The sequence below is a fragment of the Trifolium pratense genome, linkage group LG4, assembly GCF_020283565.1.
Source record: "Trifolium pratense cultivar HEN17-A07 linkage group LG4, ARS_RC_1.1, whole genome shotgun sequence".
In the NCBI taxonomy this organism is placed as follows: domain Eukaryota; kingdom Viridiplantae; phylum Streptophyta; class Magnoliopsida; order Fabales; family Fabaceae; genus Trifolium; species Trifolium pratense.
In genome coordinates this window covers 12,262,760-12,268,759 of record NC_060062.1, presented here as the reverse complement: position 1 = coordinate 12,268,759, position 6,000 = coordinate 12,262,760, and the positions used below count along the sequence as shown (strand labels likewise).

General features: G+C 32.5%; 1 long non-coding RNA gene across 1 annotated transcript; it reads left to right on the top strand.

The window, feature by feature from the left end:
* The first annotated feature begins 1,175 nt into the window (after window positions 1-1,175).
* LOC123923094 lies at window positions 1,176-2,138 on the top strand. Its single transcript, XR_006814264.1, has 4 exons — window positions 1,176-1,194; window positions 1,282-1,402; window positions 1,898-2,000; window positions 2,113-2,138. It is a non-coding gene; the product is annotated as an uncharacterized LOC123923094 (long non-coding RNA).
* The last annotated feature ends 3,862 nt before the right edge of the window (window positions 2,139-6,000 follow it).

Below are 6,000 nucleotides of genomic sequence, written 5' to 3'. Positions count from 1 at the left end.
CATTAAGAATTTGATATCATTCCATAGTTTCTTGCTTCTGTTCTGCATGTGCCTGTTTTTGATAAATGTGCATCATTTGAATCACTTTGTTCTTATACTCAAATGGACAGGTAATGTTGGGTGTTAATCGTATTGATATGATAAAAGGAATTCCCCAGAAAATCGTGGCATTTGGGAAGTTTCTTGACGAGAATTCTCATTGGCATGATAAGTTGTCTTGCTGCAAATTGTTGTACCTTTGAGGATAGATTGTCCTGAATGTATGTTACTTCTTCAGGAAGTTAAATTTATCTTTTGAACCATTTTTTTTCGTTGATTTCTACTCATGCATCTTATTTTATTTATTGGTATTGTATTCTCACTATATTAGTTGTGATATTTTTTCCTAAATGTTCTCATATCAACACTACTAGAAAACTCGCCTTTAGACTAAAACAGCTAATAACATAGATCTGAGGTTTTATAATTTATATCTTTGGAATTGAATACCTGTGTGTATTAGCTTCTTGTGTCCTGTTTTGTTTAAGGTGCTAGATTTGCAGGTGTGCATGAAGAAAGTTGTTTATTAGTGCTTTTGCAAGGGCTGAAGTGGTTCTTTCTTCGGTGTGCAGCCTATAGTGACATCTTGGTAGTATGTGAAATGTGAAAAACATATTGAGCAGGATATTAAATGCTTCTATTTGTATCCACTTTTATCTCTACAAGCTAGTGTGTTTGTTCATTATGATGCTGGGTTTGGACTCTTAATATGCTAAGTGTTTTGGAGCTGTATATAGTTCGATTAAAATTTGAAAATTGGAAAATATGCAAGAAACTTTGTATGCTTGATTGGTTTCTTGTAAAGCAGAATTTAATATATCTATACATGTGGGATTTGCCTTTTGGGTAGTTATTGTTGAAATGCAAAGGCCCCCATTACATTGTTATTTTAAGGTTACAATGTTATGATGTGACACGATAACACTAATAATGGTATGTTATTTATGATCTTTTAATTATATTATCACTAATGTTTGATTTTATTAAATGGTTTATGTAATGAAGAGAGCTATCGATATTGGGAGAGCATTAGATTGGTGGTTAAATTTAAGTTTAAAAAGGTAGTCTATTAACTTAATAATGGGAGAACTGAGTTGCTCTTTTTAATTTTCTTCTCTTTATCTACAAATCAAAGAATTTGAAGCTACTAATAAGGTTATTGTTATATTTTTATCTTATTCTTGCAATTTTGGTGTTGAATTCAGTCTGAAATTCAATTACTTTTGTATGATTCAATTGCAGGAGATAAAGACTGGAAAGAGTCATTATAATTTATAAGGGCTGCTTCACATATGCTATCAATTGCTTAATCAAGTGGAATGCACAAAGAAGGAAAATCACTTACATAGCACAATTTCTGAAGGTAAAGTAAAAATGAAGATAGAGGTTGCATCTTATATGGTATTGTTTTAAGTTGGTCATTATTGAGATATTTATTCATATATTTTGTTCATACCTGTCTAATAGATTTTGTGTGGTTGTGATATGGTGTTATATGGTGTTGGTATTGTTTATTTGATCCTACAATGGTTATGTTTGTGTTGATTATTCATCATACTATGGTGCTATTTGTGTTTATTATTCATATTCATCATATTTTGGTGATGTTCGTGTTCTTGTTATGGTGCAAAGTATTTATTCACACAATCAAAGTAGTATAAAATCAACTCTCTATTCAGATGTCCTACTTTAGTAGGGCATAGGAGTATAGGAGAACCAACACCATAAGAATAAATATTGTCCCATTTTTTATAACCATTCATTGTATCTTTTCAAACCTGAAATTGTATTTCCAAGCTTTGTGTCTCAAATTTTCTTTGGCTTCTAGTTTTAATTCTTATTCTTTGTTTTGTTATAGACGAAACTAAATGGCACTCCAACCCGCTCCTTCAGAGTTTGTTCACACACACCAACATCCCAAGAATAAGGCTTGGGTTGATCGAAGATCAGAATATGTCTATGTAATGAGTTTTCAACTATAAACAGTAATTTTTTTTCATGTTGATTTCATTTTATTTTACTTAATTTTCCTTAATTTTAAAGTATTAATTAGCCTTATATTTGTGTCAATAGGGAAAGGGATGAACTTCATGATTTGGTAAAACAACTGATGGAAAGCTTAAACTTTCAGCCCAAGCCATATACTAGAGAGTAGAGATCAAGTTCACGAAGATGATGTGGCTGATGATTTTGATGATATGTTTGATGATGGTGAAGAATTAGATCAAGAATAACAAGTGTAGTAGTGTGGCTTACTTTTTGTAGTTTTTTGAGTTAGGATATTGACTTTTTGTATGCAAGTCTTGTATGCAAGAATTGAAAGGGATTTAGTCTCCCTTTTGTATGTGTCTATGATAGTTAAGATATTCACTTATGATACTCGCAAATGTAGGTAGTAGTGATAACTTAGTCTTAATCTTGGTAAGTTTTGGTTGATTATGTATTTTTGGAAGTAGTAAATACTTAAATATAAATTTATTATGTTCATATTGTTGTCAGCATGAAATAGTTTGAGATATTAAATTTATCATGTTTAATTGCTTGGTGTGTATGATAGATATTAAATTAGATTCAAAAATTGCTTTCATGGGATTGTAAATTAATAATAATGATAATCATTATTAAAAAAAAAATCATTAGTGACTGAATTATAGACTGAACTTTAAAAACAGCGTCGCTAATTCGGTCGCAACGAAATGAGAAATCAGTTTAAAATCGGTCGCTAAAATTAGTCACTAAATCAGTCGCTATAGCGTCGTAAAACGCGTCGTAAAACGCGTCGTAAAACGCGTCGCAACCAGTGACACAAATTCAGTCTCTAAGCCAGTCTCTAAAATCGGTCACTATTTCGGTCTCTAAAATCGGTCACTATTTCGGTCGCTATCAAATCGGTCGCTGGGTTGGTCACAACAGAGTAGCGACCAGGGTCGTAGATACTGATTTTTTATGGTCGCAAAATCGGTCGCTAACGGATTTAGAGACCGATTTTGATGAAAATCGGTCTCTAAATCGGTCGCTAAAGCCGAGTTTTCTAGTAGTGGTTATTCTCTCACAACCATTAATAGCCATAACCACCATTGCAAAAGGATCAGGGATTCTATCCTAATTGTCTAAAACATTCACTTCACGCAAATATTGACTTGAACGTTGGAGTGTTTGCAAGAACAACCCCCTTCTTTGGTGCAACCATACAACCGAGAACCATCGCTAGCTACGTCAATTCTGATCAGGTAAGATCAGCGGCGCCGCATGTTCGTAACAGAACTCGAGTTTAGCTTATGAGTTAGATAGAGGTAGATGACTCATAGTAGTAGATCAATGGAAGGATGCTTCGACCTGGAGGTCAGAATCCAAGCGTTTGAGACGAACAACCATAGCGAAAGAGGGGGGGTACCTGCACAAAATGCTCCGACGTCCAAGTCCATATAAGCTTGAGGTAGAGGTCAGGGTTATAGTGAGACATACCTTGTGAGGTTGTGAAATGTTGCATATATAGAGGCCAATTGATGTGGCGTTGGACTGGTGAATGTGACATGCATTGGGCTTGATCCAACCCAAAAGTACAGTCTAGAACAATATGTAATTGTGCTATGTTTTTTTGACTTAATAATTGTGCTATGTTAATCATTCTTCCTTGTGTGTTTCTTCTTTCAAAGTCTTGTAAATTAATTTTAAATATATTTAAGATAATTATACTTGAATGGAAGGCAAACGGAAAACAAGCTACACCTAATTATATTTTAAATTTTTTATTTTTATAATGATTTTAAATTTTATTTTGATAAACTATTTTATAGTATTGAAAAAAAAATATTGTCAATATAATAATAATAATAATAATAATAATATGGGCAGCCCGTCAAGCCCGAAGCCCGTATAGGGCTAGGCACGGGTAGTGTTTTCATTTTGAAGCCTATTCTTAAATAGGGTTTGTTAGCCTAATTAGATAAAACCTGTAGCATGTTCTCAAGTTTGCTCGTTTAAGACTGAATAACCGTTTTGACAACTCTAGTGTTAACGTTAATTTTTGTTTTTCACTTGGATCTATTTTATTGTACGATTATCTAAGTTTCACATTTTTTCTAAGTATTTTTTCTTCTTCACTCATTAGAGAGGGTGGTTTTGAATAATTTTTGGTTTAAAATCACCCATATGCATATGTACTCCATATTTTAATCTAAACAATTTTTTTATGAGTAAATTAATAACATCAAAGAGAATAGAAGACATCCTAGCCAACTAAGTTGGCTTCTATATAGATTGAGTTTTTAGTTGTTTTTTATTTTTGTGTTTGCTCGTCGTCTTAAAGTGCGTCGTTGTGTTGTTTGTTGTCTTGGTGCAATTATTTATTTATTGTATTGTTGCAACATTCACTTGGTTCATATAGAAACATCGACACTACAAAAAAAATTGTGGATTTGCGATAGAACAATAGCGACCGTTGCTTTCAAATCGTCGCCGCTATTATATTTTGAAGCATTTGCGGCCGTTATTAGTTCGAAACAGTCCCGACTTCTAAAATAACTCATGGACTTGTTTCATTCCCATTCCCTCTTTTCTTCTTTAGAATTTCCCACTTTTTTTTTCTCACAAAACCCTAACTCTCACAGATTCAGCCGTTCGTTCATCATTACCATCTTCAACCTCCAACCACCTTAATCACTCACAAAACCTTAACTCTCACATATTCTATCGTTTGTTCTTCAACCTCAAAATCAGTTTCGTCCTTCGTAAAGTTGTTCGATATGGTTTACAGGTGATTTGATTGGCTACTTGTTGGAATCTTTGGAAAAAAAGAAATAGCCAGTTGTTTCTCCAAAAAGGTTTCACCGTTGAGAATTTAGTCAATAAGGTGAAAATCATAGTTTGGTGGTGGCTGAAGACTTGTTAAAAAGATTTTAATTTTGATTTGAATATGTGGTGATTGAACCCTTTAACTTGTTTAGGGTTGTGCCTCGGTTAAGATAATGATTACGTGTTGCTTTTTGTCGCTTGTGTCTTTACTTTTACTAATATAAACTTCTTGTATTTATTTGTGGTTAGGTACACATGTGCTTAACTTGTTTTTAATATTGTTATTATTTGGCTTCTTCAAAAAAAATAATATTAAAAAAGCCATTATTATTTATTATTTAATAAAAAGACGTGTTACAATCTAAAAAAAAAGACGTGTTACATGTTTTTTAGGCATTAAAAAAAGAAGTTTCCTTTTTTCCAATGAAAAAGAGAATTAAAAAAAAAGTGTTATTGTTATTAAAATACGTGTTATATATAAACAACACATAATGCATTCATAACCAAAAAATATTTGGCTACTAATAATCATACAAAACCTAACAGTCAAAATATTTCATAGCAAAGTATGACAGTTCCGGGAATGGACTAATAATCATACTAAAAATATTGCAAAAATATTTGGCTACTAATAATCATACTAATAATTATATATAGTGTATATATGAACGGATTCGGGGAATCCGCAGGGACGGATGCTTCGTCCTCGATCCCCAACCCAAAGTGCCTGCAGGATAATTTTTGCCTCCATCCCCACGGAAATAAAATCTTTGTTTTCGGAGCTCCGAACGGGGCAATCTCCACGGGGATCCGCTCTACCGGATGCAAATTGACAACTCTAATAGGAAACAAACTAATCGTTATTTTAATATATAATTTTTTTTTACGCAATATATAAATATCTTTAAGTTCCTTCCAATTAAATTTTTTTTTTTTTTGAAACATTCCAATTAAAATATCTTTGAGAATTCAGTTAGGCCACACAAAACTAGTAAATTGCACACGTGAAAGTTGCATCTTGCATTTTTTGATCTTTTATCAGTTTTATATTTGTGGTTTTGTATTTTGTGGCTGACCTCAGCCATTAAATATGTGTCAAGAATTTATTTTTTTTGACGAATTTATTTAAGGTTGCATGAATTGTGTTTTAATTTGTCACAATCACAC